The following is a 16,005-nucleotide window of genomic DNA, read 5'->3' on the forward strand; positions in this document are numbered from 1 at the left end:
GATGACTCTAGCTACAGTGCTAAAGGACTGGAGACAGAAAAAGATCCGGAAGAAGAAAGGTTAACAGGAAGTTGTTTTTGCAGAGTAAAGAAGGAATGGAGGTCCAGACTACACAAGAATGGAGAAAAATGGACAAGGATTACCTTCTTCCTTCAAGTATCTCTTCCAAAAAATTCTTTTCAGATCAGATGGGGTTAAACAAGCATTGTTATCGTGTGCAAAATAGGCATTTAATAAATTTAAACATGAATTAATGGAAACCAAAGCTAATATGGATGAGAAGATTAAAGAGAGTTCCTAACTGCTCTAAGGAAATCTTTAACAAGGTATGTAACTCCAGATAAATGTTCATGCAGCTGCTGGAGAAAGGGGATCCTGATCAGTGAAGTTAAATGTAATTCTGAACAAGATTTTAGAGTCATTACTGAGAGAAGTTTATGAACACAGAAAAGGTAGTAACCAACATACTGCTGTTGGAAACGAGTACAGTTTCATTAAGGACACATAATGACAGATTAATGCTCTTCTCCTGACATTTACTGAACAGACAGGATCTTTTTAAATGAAGTATATAAAATTATCTGGGTTAAAACCTCCTAAAAGAAGGCAATCATTACAGTTCCTTATATATCCCTTGTGAAAACCTGGAAATATCTGAGGTAGATAATGACAAATTAGCTGGATTTTTAATTGGCTGAACACATACAACCAAAGAATTAAAAAGATTTTTTTTTCCTGGCAGCATCTACAGTATGTGGAAATTCCAGGGCCAGGCCCTCAGCAGCAACCTGAGTCACAGCAGTGACAACACCAGATCCCCAAACCCTGCTGCACCACCTGGGAACTCCAACAAATTCTGTTTTGTTTTGTTTGTTTGTTTTTTTGTCTTTTCAGGGCTATACCCACAGCAAATGGAAGTTCCCAGGCTAAGGGTCTAATCGGAGCTGTCGTCACCTACCTACACTACAGCCACAGCAATGCAGGATCCCAGTTGTGTCTGCGACCTACACCTACACTACAGATTGGGCTCATGGCAACACCCAATCCTTAACTCACCCAGCGAGTGAGGCCAGGGATCAAACCTGCATTCTCATGGATATTAGTGGGGTTCATTACCAGAGCCACAACAGGAACTCCCCAACAAGTTTTTTTTAAATCAATATTAAGAGGTCTCTAGAAGGGCAAGAGCTCTGCTCTTAGGCCTCCCTAGTCAACATTTTAATAATATTTACATGAGGGCTATGTCAACATTATCAAACTTATAGTTTATCAAATCTATGCATAAACCAAAAAGCTTCTTTATTGAAGATTTTTTTTTCCTTCAGAGTCAACATACTGGAACCAATCTGACAAAGCAAAATTTAATTCGGATAAAATGTAAAATCCTACCAAAAAAAAATAATCTATTAAAGAACTGGGAGCATGGACAAAACAACTCAAGAATTTCAGTTGACTAAAAAATCAATAATGGGGGAGTTCCCGGCGTGGCGCAGTGGTTAACGAATCTGACTAGGAACCATAAGGTTTCGGGTTCGGTCCCTGCCCTTGCTCAGTGGGTTAACGATCCGGCGTTGCCGTAAGCTGTGGTATAAGTTGCAGACGAAGCTCTGATCCCACGTTGCTGTGGCTCTGGTGCAGACTACAGCTCCGATTTGACCCCTAGCCTGGGAACCTCCATATGCCGAGGGAGCGGCCCAAGAAATAGCCAAAAAAAAAAAAAAGAAAGAAAAAAAAGAAAAAAAAAATCAATAATGGTTAAAGTACATAGCACTCAAATGCCAGGGACCATTCTAAGTGTTTAACATATATGCACTCATTTATTCCTTAGAACAACCCTATGAGATGGGTACTGTTACAAACCCTTTTTACAGATGAGAAGACTGAGGCCCCAAAACGTTTACATAATTTACTCAAGGCCATCCTGCTGATTAACTGTGGAGCTAGGATTTAAACCCAAGCAGGCTGGCCCCTGAGTCTGTCTTTTTTAGACAGGTCATTAGCATGAATTAACAGTGTGATGCGGTTGCCAAAGAAACAAGTCCACTCTTAATCTTCAAGTACATGCTTTAAAATCAGAGTGGTAACATGGTCTTCTCTGCTGGTTAACATCTAATTATGGGTACCACACTTTTAAGAAGAATATGGAGGAAATGACACAAATCCACAAATGAGCCATAGGTATTATGAGGAGGTACAGATCAAAACAATAAAATCATTAGAGGAGATTAAAGACCGAAAATATTTTCTGACTAGAGAATTGAAGAATCAGAATATAGGAGGTATCTCCAGATATTTGAAAACCCACATATAGAAGAGACAGAACTGGAACCAGTAAAGATGTAACTTCCAGTTCAGTAAAAGAAATAATTGTACAAAAATTAGAGTTGTCCAAATATCTTTGCTTCAGAAAAATACACAAATGCATATATTTTTTTATAAAATTTCCAAGGGTTCACAAATCTACTTTAAATGTATTCATGTCCTTCCTACCCCTAAAATCATATATCTCAGGTTAAAATGGAAAGGATTTAAGTAGAAAAGGTGAGTATATTTAATAATCTTTAGAACTGATTACAACTTAAAATTTTATGATCTAAAAACCCTGAACTCTATGCTTTCTAGTCTCCTCTAACATATATTAAGATACATGCTGCAGTAAGAGTTTAAAATAGGATGGCAAGGGAGTTCTCTGGTGGTCTAGTAGTTAGGATCCGGTACTTTTACCACTGAGGCCCAGAGTTCAATCCTTGGTCTCAGAACTGAAACCCCCCATCAAGCTGCTGCACGCCAGTGGCCAAAAAATAAAAATAAATCAATACAAATTTTTTAAATTCAAAAAGGTCTGTCTACTTAAAAAAAAAAAAAAATTGGGGCGTTCTCTTGTGGTGCAGTGGGTTAAGGATCCAGTTTTGTCACTGCAGCGACTTGAGTTGCTGTGTGGCTCAGGTTCGCTCAATCGCTGGGCCAGGAACTTCCACATTCTATGAGTGCAGCAAAAAAGAAGAAGGATGGCGAGTTCACAAAAAAGTGAAATGAAGTTTGCCAAATGACAATGTAAACTGCCCATAAGTAAGTTGTGACTATAAGTAATAATGTCTTATTATTTATTTAAACCTTAAAAGAAACATACCTAAGCTTAAAGATAAAATAAGGTGATAATGTACTACTCAATATCTAATATTTAACGCCCAAATTAGAAAGTCCCCCCTTTGCTTTCAAGACTTCATCTTAAATTCTCCCTTTTCATCTTTTACTCCTGGTTAACTGTTAAGTTTGACAAACTAAGAAACAATGGACCAGAAGTCAGAGCACTAGGTTCTATTTTACTAAATTTGCTATGAATGTTTTTTTTTTTAATTTTTTTACTTTTTGTCTTTTTAGGGCCCCACCCACAGCATATGGAGGTTCCCAGGTTAGGAGGTCAAATCAGAGCTTCAGCTGCCGGCTTACACCACAGCAACACTGAATCTGAGTGCGTCTTCGAACTATACCACAGCTCACAGCAATGCCGGATTCTGAGCAAGGCCAGGGGTGGAACCCATGTCCTCATGGATACTAGTCGAGTTTACTACCGCTAAGCCACGACGGGAACTCCCTTTGCCTTGAATTTAATTTTAGCTCACTCTGTTTCCCCACCATGTTCTAAAAACTTTCATATATCTAAACGGGTTTTAAAAATGGTAAAGTCAATGTAAATATAACTAACTCATGCATTTTGTATAAAACAACAACAGCAAGAAAACAAAGCCAATCTATCACGCTAAAAAAAAAAAAACAACAAAGCAAATGTATATTCACATTTCGATTCCTAATTACAAAAAAGCCATCTCTGAATCCTTAGGGTATGTTTTAGTGAATAATTTGCATCAGCAAATGCCTTCCCATAAAGGAGAAACATATTTGTACATCCAATTTCAAGCTGCATTGAGAGGACATAGCTCAGTCAAGATTTTGGCTGCAAGGGAAAAACGTAAAGGTGCCAGTTGGAGGACAGAGTTCCAAGAGTTGGATGGAAAGGTACATGACCACAAAATGGTAATGTACGGTATTACACACTTGAAAATTGTTTTCTCCTCTTAATTAAACAATTAGAAATAAAGAGAACTCAAAAATAAGAGTTTAATAAGCCTTGGGCATTTATTAAATATAAGCGCCATATTGCTGAAACTGCAACTGTACTGCCAGAACAGTGCTACAGACACCATGTCTGCCATGAGACTAGACTCTAGTTCCAGGCACAAGATGTTCTAATAAATAACAAATGCATTGAGAGCCAGCACACAAGTGTGACAGAATCCGGGGTCTAGGCATTTGATTTTTCTCCGGGTGCTACTTGAGAATGGACACTGCCATGAAAGATTTATTACAGTAACAGGATAGTGATAAAGCTTAGCTAAATTATAGGCTAACCAATGAAATGGAAAAGCAACATGCAAGATCAAATCAACTAAATTCTATGTAATTTTGTACAGAGGACAGATGAATAACCTCAACTATGTCAACTAGGTGAAGATGATTACAAGCCAATAAGAGAAAAGAAAAGTGGCCCGGTGGGGGGGCGGGGGGGCGGAATGAGGCTATAGAAGTCAAATGAAAAAACACAAGACAAAGATTTGGGGGAGAACGGAGAAGGGAGGGAATGCCTTACTAAAAAGAGAGTAAAGAAGTGGGAAGGGAGTCTGAATCCTCAGAGATAGAATGAGGAAGAGAAAAGCATTCAAAGTATTCAAAGGCTCAAAAGGAGCTTCAGCAGTGAATACAGAAAGGGATGATGAGCCTGTTAACTGTTTCAGCAGAAAAAAGAGAAACATCAATAGAGGGACCTTTTACAAACCACCATTCACGGTGGTCAATTAAAGGCCTAACTCATTCAGGGCAGAGCACTTAATAGGAGATGAGCTTTGTTCCAAAGGGTTCCACCTATTAGTCCATTTACTCCCGGCAACAACCCGAATAGGTGGATACTCTTTTACAGATGAAGAAAGAGACCACACGCAAGGTAATACCAGCTGGTAGCAGAGGCTGAGAGCTCACCCACTTGGCTGCATAGTCTCTCTACAAGATCCTACAAAAACCTTTATACTTTTCTGGAAGGTGGAGAGGGGAGGAGACCTTGGCTCTCTGGAATTTCTCAAAGGAGCCTGGGCCCCAAAAGTGATCCTCTACTTTAGAGAAAAGTTCCCTTATGGGGGCGATGAGGTTCTTCCAATCGCAAAAGGCTTTGGCACTCTGAAATACACCTGATAGAGAGAGATGGAGGCCTATGGGTCATGAAAGGAGGAAAAGTCGGAAACCTAGACTTAACGCCATCCTTCTCCCCTGAAGATGCCGAGAGAGGAGAAAGCAGCCTTTCCTCTCTTCCACGAGGCGTGACTCAGGCACGGTGGCTCACTCCAATTTGTACGGGGGAGTGGGGTAGTAGGGGAGTCTCGAGTTTCCGACTCTTCCCCAGACCCTTAAGGGTTACTCGGCGAGGCCTGGAAGAACGCGTGGGAATAAACAGATGGGACCCGAGGTTGCAAGGGGGCCGGAGGCTCATGGAGGGAAACCTGCCCGGGAACTCGGCGGGCCGAATCCAGAGGCCCTCGGCACGGAGCCCGCGCCCTCGCCCTGGACCTTACCGCCGCTAGGTTGCAGAGGACAAGGCGGCCACGCAGGGCTCTTCTTCGAGCCTGGGGCGCGTCTTCGGGCGCCGCCGCTCCAGTGGCGCCGGCGCTTGGCGGCGGCCAGGTCCCGGTGGATTTACACTCGGGGCAGGGTGGGCGATCCGCGGCCTGCCCAGTGGAGGCCCTGGAGTTCGAGGCCCCGGGACGCCGACCGCGCGCGCGCGCGACCTCGAGCCTGCCCAAAGAGGAAGGGTCAGGGCGCGCCCCGCTTACCGAGCAGCTCCGGCGGCTGCAGCAGAGAGCGCTGGCGGCTTCGTCCGCCCTTTCCCGGCCCCGCCACTGCCCCGCTTCCCCCGCGCGAGCTTTGGCGGCGGAGCAGCACGGTGAGCGCCGATTGGCCTTCGGCATGAGTGACGTAAGGCGCCTCTCCCCACGCATTGGCCAAGCCGGCGGTGCGTGCAAGGAGTAAACAAACCCCGCCCCCAGGCTTCCCAAAGAGAGGAGGGGGCCGCCAGGTGGGGAAGCGGGGTCTCTTGCACTCTGCACCGGCCTTGGGTAGCTCACTGGAGGTTCCTGGTGGGCCCCCCGCAGCGGTCCCACCACACGGCTCCCCGGCCCCCTCCAGGGCAGGCTACAGGCCTGAGGCCTAAAATATATAGAAACACCCTCCCCTGTCTCCCCTGGCCATGGTGGGAATCTTGACTTTTTCATCCTCCCCCATCCCCTCAGCCTAAAGCAGGAAAACCCTATCTCCCTTAGAAAAGGGGGAACTAGGGCGGTTACATCTCCGTCCCTAGGCATTCGAATGGGTCATCTCCAGGGGAGCAGAGTGAAGGAGAATGGGGACAAGTGATTGAGGCCACGTGTGAGGCCAAGTGTGCAATACCCTGTGAATTGTTCAGACAGTGGGTTAGAGAGCCCCGGGATGTGGGTCCTTCAATCACTGGCATATAAGATCCAAACCAGGCCAGGTCACTAGAAGCTGAAGAGAAAATCACGGCTCCTATCCCCAAATACACTTCCAATATTAATACATTTTATTAATTGTGTGCCTATCTGAAAATCATGTGAGCTTACATTTTAGTGGGGTGGGAAAGACAATATGCAAAAGAGATAAGCAAGATATTAGCTGTTACATGCTGGTACACATGCTGTGGGGAAAACAGTCTAGTAGAGAGGGTGTTTGAAGGATGGCTTGTCTTAAACACAGTACCCAGGGAAGGCAGCAGGAAAGGTGCCATTTAAATAAATACCTAAACGAGGTGGGGGAGGTGAGAAAGTACCTTTGGACCTTTCTCTGGGGTGGAGTGGAGAGATAATTTCTGCATAATTGTACCTAGATAAAGTCAGGCGTTCAAGAATGCCAAAGGCAGTCTCCTTGGACTGATTCTAAAATGCAAAAGCCCCGATGGAGTCATTACCTTGCATTTTTTCAGTAACAAATCAATAGGTTTTGTTTAGTTTCCACAGAAATTTTGTTAAGGTTTCAACTTCAATACTTTTCAGACACTCTAGGCACAAAGGTATGAACATGAGCAAAAGAGACAAAACTTCTTTCCTCAGGGAGCTCAGTCTAGCAGGGGAGATGGATTGTAAATCTCCCCAGCACAAGGTGTAAGCAAGACACAGAGTACAAAGTGTAAGCAGTTGTGGCGGGAGAAACAGAGCAGTGCTTGGGCTCATGGGGGAGGGGTGGTGGTAGATAATCTTAAGGAGCTGGACCCCAAGATCTCTTTATCTGTGAAGACAACTCAGGGCTAAATTTTAGAGTAAGGCTATGGTTATCAGGGATTCTCTAAGCTCTTGGTAAATTTTTAAGGTGAGAATCTGAACATAATAGTAAGTTCAACCATATGAAATTGCTCATATCGGGCAATTTTCCTATGGCTCAACTTACTCTTTTAGAGTTAAGATGAGGATTTTGCAATATAATGCATATAGTAAGGGTTCTACCAATGATTGCAATTATTATGATCACTTGAGAATAGTGCTTTTGGAAAAAAAAATTATTTAAAAGTCAATGTTTCATAACACCTTCCAAAACCATGAAGTAAAATGGGCAGTGCAAGTTTCAAATTTTCCATATACTGGTTTGATCTAGCTGTGAATTTCCATGACCTAATCAGGGTATGCTGTAAAAGACACTAAATGCTAGTTTCACAGCAGGCCAAGAAATTCAGAATAAGGAACAGCTTGGTTTTGAAGCCAAAAACTGAAAATTCTTCAGAACAGAATAAATTGTCAGGTTGCTTCAGGGAGGAAAATTCATGTAAATCAATTTTGCATTCCCACTCACAGTTCCAATTTAGCAATTTGCACAAGAGTCAGCTTTCTCCCTTCCTTCTCATTTCCCCATTAAGGGATCTGATTTCCTTTGAAGAGGAAAATAAAGCTTCCACTATCTCCAAGGCAAGAGAGTAGATGTCAGACCCATAACAGAATGCTTACTGATTTGGCAAACACTTATTAAGCACTTATTGTATGCCAACAACAGTGCAAGGCATTGGAAATACACCCACAAATGTCCAAAGAGCTTCATTCATGGATATTCCTTGTGCTTAGAAAAATCCCCCTGGTGGCCTAAGTGGTTAAGAATTCGGCGTTGTCACTGCTGTGGCTCAGGTCACTGCTATGGCACAGGTTCAGTTTCTGACTGGAGACCTTCCACGTGCCAGAGGGCATGGCCAAAAAATTTAAAACATCTCCAGTTCACAAACAGCTCATCTACATGAACCTTCTCATCCTAACTAAAACAGCATTTTCTCCAGAAAGCTTCCTCTGACTCCTTATCTCCAGCTCTTTTCCCATACAATTCTTTGTCTTTCTAACATTCATCGGACTTGTAATTCCTACTTTAAATATTTGTATCCTGTTACACTGCAAGCTCCTTGCGATATGGAGCTATGTTGTCCACCCTATTCACTACAGTATCTTCTGTGATTGAAGGAAGCTCACTAAGTTTTTACCGAATGGATTAGAGCGCCACAGCCCAGCCCCCTTGGAAAGAGGAGACAGGCATAAATAAATAGGTCCCTACTTGTAAATTTGGGAACCCACAAACAAATAGCCATGAAAGAGACAGATCTGTTACAGTTCAACCTGAGAAATGTCCCTGTGCTGCCCCTGTCCTGGGACTGATGCCACTTCCTGTAGGTGGAGCTATAGACCCCAGGACCAGTGCCTCAGACTTTGATGTGCACAGGGAATCAGAGATCTTGTTAAAATTCAAACTCAGCCATAAAAAAAGAATGAAATAATGCCATTTGCAGCAACATGGATAGATCTAGAGAGTATCCTGCTAAGTGAAGTCAGTCAAAGACAAAGTGGAATCTAAAAAAAGGATACAAATGAATTTAGATACAAAACTGAAAGAGACTCCCAGACAAAGAAAACAAATGTATTGTTACCAGAGGGGAAAGAGTGGAAGGAATAAATGAGGAATTTGAGATTAAAATATACACCTCACTAAAATATAAAATAGGTAACCAGTAAGGACCTACTGTATAGCACAGGGAACTACACGCAATATCCTATAATAACCTATTATAAAGGAGAATGTAAAAAAATTATATACATATAATTATATATATGTATATATAACTGAGCCACATTGCTGCACACCTGAAACTAACACAGCATTTTAAATCAACTATATTTCCATAAAAATTTGTAAAACTAAAATTCAGATTCTGAATTAGCAGGCCTGAGGCGGGGTGTAGAGTCTGAATTTACAACAAACTCCCAAATGGTGCTGCTTCACCAGACATCACACTTTGAGTGACAAGGTCCTCAGTGACACCTTTCTATCATTCCCAGAGGCCTATAGTTGTCTAGACCTTTATAGTTGCAAATATGACTTAAAAAAAAAAAAAAAGCATCCGGTTTTCACTCCTAAGCCATGCAGTGACAAAAGAAAAAACACTTAAGAGAAAAAAGGTGTTAAATCAAAGCTTTGTCTTCCAGAGACAGTCCTATTATGTGCAGCTTAGTCACATTAATAAGGCAGGGTAGGATCAAAGCCTTGGAATTTTCTCCATGAGGGACATGACTTTCTCCTTAGTTTATTTCTGAAATGAACTGGTTCTAGCTGCAGAAGGATTCCACAGTCACCATTAATAAAAGTAACCTCTTCTTAATATCAAACCTAAAATTACTTTTTTTTTTTTTGCCTTTTAGGGCCACACCCACGGCATATGGAAGCTCCCTGACACACTGAGCAAGGCCAGAGATCAACCTGAATCCTCATGGGTACTAGTCAGATTCGTTTCCACTGCACCACAATGGGAACTCCTAAAATTACTTTGATACATATTTTATTCATCCTAGAAATAAAAATATAAATGAGGTATAAGAAATGATAAAGCTTCATGTACCAGCCTGAGAAATAGAAAATGTACCTACCCCACATGCCTCTCTGCCTTTCCCTCCCCCAAAAAACCCAATTCTGAATTTCCTTGGTTTCCTTTATTTATTTATTTATTTTTTTAAATATTTATTTATTTATTTATTCATTCATTCATTCATTCTTTTGGTCGGGCCTGCAGTATATGGAAATTCTGGGGCCAGGGATCAAACCCACACCACAGCAGTGACAACACCAGATCCTTAACTTACTGAGCCACTAGGGAACTCCTCCTTGGTTTTCTTTATAATTTTAAAACATATGAAAAAAAAAAAGATGAGTTCCCATCGTGGCGCAGTGGAAATGAATCCGACTAGGAACCATGAGGTTGTGGGTATGATCCTGGCCTTTCTCAGTGGGCTAAGGATCTGGCGTTGCCATGAGCTATGGCATAGGTCACAGATGCAGCTTGGATCCTGCATTGCTGTGGCTGTAGGCCAGCAGCTGTATCTCTGATTTGACCCCACGGAAGCAAAAAAAAAAAAAAAAAATTAGCATATATGTATGTAACACTATACAATATATTTCTTGGTTTTGCGTCTTTCTGAACTGTGTATTTGCTCAAAATTTTGAGTCATCCATCTTGATGGATGTAGTTCATTATATTTCACTGATGTAAGAATAACAAAATTTATATAATCCATTTTCTTATTGATGGGCATTTGGGTTTTCTACATTTTTTTTTTCCTATTCTGCTGTTATGAATATTCTTGCACACATGGAAGTTTCCACAGAGTCTTAAAGAGTCAAATGTTTAACAACAGGTAACACACAGATCTTTGCTTGTCCTTCCCTACTCCCATTTGAGACAAATTCTTATGTGAAAGTGGCTTATTTTGGACGATGATTCCAAGGAACAAAAGTAGGGGCTAGGAAGGGTGACACGTGAAGGAGGAAAAGCCAATCCAAGGATGTGTTACTGAAATGAACTCTTCTCCAAGGAGCTATGAAGAGCACACTCAGAACTGTCCACTTAAGGAGAAAAAAAGAGTAGGATTTATACACGGCCTCCCATCCTCGTTGTTTAAACATTACCCAGGAAATAGAAAAATCACCACCATTAAGCAAATAGTACAGGAATAATTGTGGCAGGCAAAAAGCATCTGAGGATGCTAAAATTAGTGAGTGAAAGTGTGATGGGAAACAAGAATATTTACATGGTCTAAAAGTATCTCCTCAGAAGATTCTTATCCCCTACAAAGGGGGACAATAGTAATGTTACAATGGGAAAATCTGGCAGGCACCCTCTTAATCAAGTGACCGAGATGAACAACAATAGTAAGACATGCTGATGTCTTCCTGAGAGGATGCACTAAGGCCTCGGACATCACTTCTGCAGGATCCTAACAAAATTCAGACCCTAATCTCATCCCAAGAAATATCAGGCCCACCCAAGTCGAGAGACGTTCTAAAACATAACTGCCAGTGCTCTCAAAAAATGTGAAGCTCATGAAAGAAAGAAAAACTAGGGGAATGTCACAGATTGGAGGAGACTAAGAAGACATGAATATTAAATGCAATGTAGGAATCCTGGCTTGAATCCTGGGCCAGAAAAAGGACAAGAGTTGGAAAACTGACAAAATTCAAGTAAAGTCTGTGGATTAGTTTATACTACTGTATCAATGTGGATTTCCTTGTTTGAGTAATTCTATTATGGTTATGTAAGATGTTAACTAGGAGAAACTGGAGGGAAGGAGGAACTCGGTGTACTACTTTTACAACTTTTCTGCACGTCTAAAATTACTTCAGAATAAAAAGTTAAAAAACCAAACACTGGAAATCAACTATATTTCAATTAAAAAAAAAAAAAACAAAAAAAAAAACCACAAACTAACCCTTGGAGTTCCTTGATGGCTCAGTGGGTTAAGGATCCAGTGTTGTCACTTCTGTGACTCAGGTCACTACTGTGGTGCAGGTTCAATTTCTGGCCTGGGAACTTCTGCATGCTGCAAGCATGGCCAAAAACAAAAAAACAAAAACAGTAAAACAAAACCCAACCCTAAATACTAGAGGAATCTTATTAAAACAAAGATTCTGATTCAGATTTTTGTTTGTTTGTTTGTCTTTTTAGGGCCACACCCATAGCATAAGGAGGTTCCAGGCTAGGGGTCTAATCAGAGCTGTAGTAGCCAGCCTACGCCACAGCCACAGCCACAGCCACACTGGATCCTTAACCCACCGAGCGAGGCCAGGGATTGAACCCACAACCTCATGGTTCCTAGTCAGATTCATTAACCACTGAGCCACAACAGGGACTCCCTGATTCAGTAGATTTTGAATGAGGCCTAAAGTTCTGCTTTTCTGAAAAGCACTCTGGTGACACTGAGGTTATTGGTCCCAGCAACACACTGGAGTCGAAAGACTTTTTTTCCCTCCTGTTGTACTAATGTAAAACTGACATAAACTATGCAGTAACTCATGAGTTCTGACATATGTATATACCCATAAAACCACTGCCACAATCAAGATAGTGAGTTTATTAGAATTGGGAGGCAATTCTATGTGGCTCCCTCGTTTTTGCTCTCCTTAAAAGCAGAGGCACCAAGGTCTCTGTTGTAAAACAGCAGTAAGATCTCCCTCCAGAGTGGAGGGTAGTTTTGTTTCCTGTCCTGGATAATAAAAATAATTTCCTCTGGAGCAAGCATCAGGCACAATGCTTGCTGTCCACTACAAAAGACTAGAGTTTCCTGAGCTTGTGATTGCTCAACTGTAGAGCAAACCCACTGCCTGCACAGGATCAACCTGGACATTCCATGTGGGAGTTAAGAGGCAAAGGGAAATGATGCAAATAAAAAGATCATGATGTTTGTTATATCATATAAAGTCTTTAATCTCTGATACTGGCAGGAGTCTTCTATCTCCTGCCAGGATCCATGGAATTGTAGGAGGCTAACTTGTTAGTTTCCAAGTAGAGTAAAATTCCAAACTCTTCTCAGTTCTTGACAGAGTTTGGTCATGAAGCTGTGATGCTGACAGACAGGACTTTCTGGGAGAGAAAGAACTCTGTAAGCTGGGTTAAAGGACATGAGAATTCCCTGAGATCTGATAGCGAATATTCTTGCCCAAGTGGTGAGTGAGAAGGAAGGGGAACAGAGCAAATCCAAGATATTTGCCCTACAATCTTCACCCCTTAATGGACTATTTCTTTTTTTAAATAGCAAAAAATCCACGATTACTCCCATTCATCCTCATTTACTTTTTCCTACACTTTCTTAAGCTGGATTTTTCATTAAAAATAATTTTATGGGAATGGGATGGACTGGGAGTTTGGGGGTAGCAGATGCAAACTATTACATTAAAAATGGATAAGCTCCAAAGCAATCTACAGATTCAATGCAGTCCCTATCAAATTACCCATGACATTTTTCACAGAACTAGAACAAACAATCCAAACATTTATATGGAACAACAAAAGACCCAGAATCACCAAAGCAATCCTGAGAAACAAAAACCAAGCAGGAGGCATAACTCTCCCAGACTTCAAGAAATACTACAAAGCCACAGTCAACAAAACAGGGTGGTACTGGTATCAAAATAGACAGACAGACCAATAGAGAACAGAATAGAGAACCTGGAAATAAACCCTGACACCTATGGTCAATTAATCTTTGACAAGGGAGGCAAGAACATAAAATGGGAAAAAGAAAGTCTATTCAGCAAGCACTGCTGGGAAACCTGGACAGCTGCATGCAAAGCAATGAAACTAGAACACACCCTCACACCATGCACAAAAATAAACTCAAAATGGCTGAAAGACTTAAATATATGACAGGACACCATCAAACTCCTAGAAGAAAACATAGGCAAAACACTCTCTGACATCAACATCATGAATATTTTCTCAGGTCAGTCTCCCAAAGCAATAGAAATTAGAGCAAAAATAAACCCATGGGACCTCATCAAACTGAAAAGCTTTTGCACAGCAAAGGAAACCAAAAAGAAAACAAAAAGACAACTTACAGAATGGGAGAAAATAGTTTCAAATGATGCAACCAACAAGGGCTTAATCTCTAGAATATATAAACAACTTATACAACCCAACAGCAAAAAAACCAATGAATCAATGGAAAAATGGGCAAAAGACCTGAATAGACATTTCTCCAAAGAAGATATACAGATGGCCAACAAACACATGAAAAAATGCTCAACATCGCTGGTTATAAGAGAAATGCAAATCAAAACTACCATGAGATACCACCTCACACCAGTCAGGATGGCCATCATTAATAAGTCCACAAATAACAAGTGCTGGAGGGGCTGTGGAGAAAAGGAAACCCTCCTGTACTGTTGGTGGGAATGTAAACTGGTACAGCCACTATGGAGAACAGTTTGGAGATACCTTAGAAATCTATACATAGAACTTCCATACGACCCCGCAATCCCACTCTTGGGCATCTATCCGGACAAAACTCTACTTAAAAGAGACACATGCACCCGCATGTTCATTGCAGCACTATTCACAATAGCCAGGACATGGAAACAACCCAAATGTCCATCGACAGATGATTGGATTCGGAAGATGTGGTATATATACACAATGGAATACTACTCAGCCATAAAAAAGAATGACATCATGCCATTTGCAGCAACATGGATGGAACTAGAGAATCTCATACTGAGTGAAATCAGCCAGAAAGACAAAGACAAATACCATATGATATCACTTATAACTGGAATCTAATATCCAGCACAAATGAACATCTCCTCAGAAAAGAAAATCATGGACTTGGAGAAGACTTGTGGCTGCCTGATGGGAGGGGAAGGGAGTGGGAGGGATCGGGAGCTTGGGCTTATCAGACACAACTTAGAATAGATTTACAAGGAGATCCTGCTGAATAGCATTGAGAACTTTGTCTAGATACTCATGTTGCAACAGAACAAAGGGTGGGGAAAAAAATGTAATGTATACATGTAAGGATAACTTGATCCCTTTGCTGTACAGTGGGAAAATAAAAAAAAAATGGATAAGCAATGAGGTTCCACTGTACAGCACAGGGAACCATATCCAGTCTCTTGGGATAGACCATGATGGAAGATAAATATTTGGGGTTTTTTTTATTATTTTTTTTTTCAGGGCAGCACCTGAGGCATATGGAGGTTCCCAGGCTTGGGCTCGAATGGGAGCCACAGCTGCCGGCCTACACCACAGCCACAGCAACACCAGGTCTGAGTCACCTCTGCCACCCACACCACAGCTCACCCCAATGCCGGATCCTTAACCCACTAAGCGAGGCCAGAGATCAAATCTGCAACGTTATGGTTACTAGTCGGATTCATTACCACTGAGCCACTAAGGGAGCTCCCGGAAGAAAGGTAATGTGGGGGTTCCTGCCGTGGCACAGCGGAAATGAATCCGACTAGTAACCATAACGTTGCGGATTTGATCTCTGGCCTCGCTCAGTGGGTTAAGGATCCGGCATTGGGGTGAGCTGTGGTGTGGGTGGCAGAGGTGGCTCAGACCTGGTGTTGCTGTGACTGTGGCGTAGGCTGGCAGCTGTGGCTCTGATTCGACCCCAAGTCTGGGAACCTCCATATGGCCCGGTGTAGCCCCCAAAAGACCAACCCCCCCCAAAACACAAAAAACAAAAAGAACGGTAATGTGTATACATACACACAACAATATATATATGGTTGGGTCACTGTGCTGTACAGCAGAAATTAGCACAACACTATAAATCAGCTATAATAAAAACAATAATTTTGTAATACTTAATACAATTCATAGATAAATTCCAAAAGTCAGTTCCACATATCTCCTCCTTCCTTGTCCTTCTCATTAAACTATTATGACTTGGGACAAAAAATCAAAACCAAACCCCTTACTTTCTTCTAATAACTGAATGCTCAGCATCTTTCAAAATTCCTACTCCAGAAATAAACCATAGGCTCCATTTTGGTCAGGGAATGGAATTCAGTTTGTCTGACTGCATCTTCCACCGCCATCATCAGATGTCGCTATGCATGTGTGCAAATGTGAAGCAACAAACAGAGAAACAC

At 41.7% G+C, this 16,005-nt stretch overlaps 1 protein-coding gene across 26 annotated transcripts in view; it reads right to left on the reverse strand.

Annotated features, from left to right (window-relative positions):
- Positions 1-5,998, reverse strand: part of TFDP2 (transcription factor Dp-2) — a 189,478-nt gene extending 183,480 nt beyond the window's left edge. For 13 of the 26 annotated variants that reach the window (XM_084989887.1, XM_084989908.1, XM_021069563.2 and 10 more), the window contains exon 1: positions 5,880-5,998. The gene's annotated coding sequence lies outside the window, so the exon portion shown is untranslated. Of the gene's footprint in view, positions 1-5,621 lie in introns of all 26 variants that reach the window. The other 13 variants (XR_014824055.1, XM_084989909.1, XM_084989897.1 and 10 more) reach the window with 2 other exon arrangements.
- Between the last annotated feature and the right edge of the window lie 10,007 nt (positions 5,999-16,005).

Source organism: Sus scrofa, chromosome 13 (genome assembly GCF_054392235.1).
Source record: "Sus scrofa isolate SSC_HxYL_T2T_F1_AM1 chromosome 13, Sscrofa_HxYL_maternal_Yorkshire_Landrace_v2.0, whole genome shotgun sequence".
Classification (NCBI taxonomy): Eukaryota; Metazoa; Chordata; class Mammalia; order Artiodactyla; family Suidae; genus Sus; species Sus scrofa.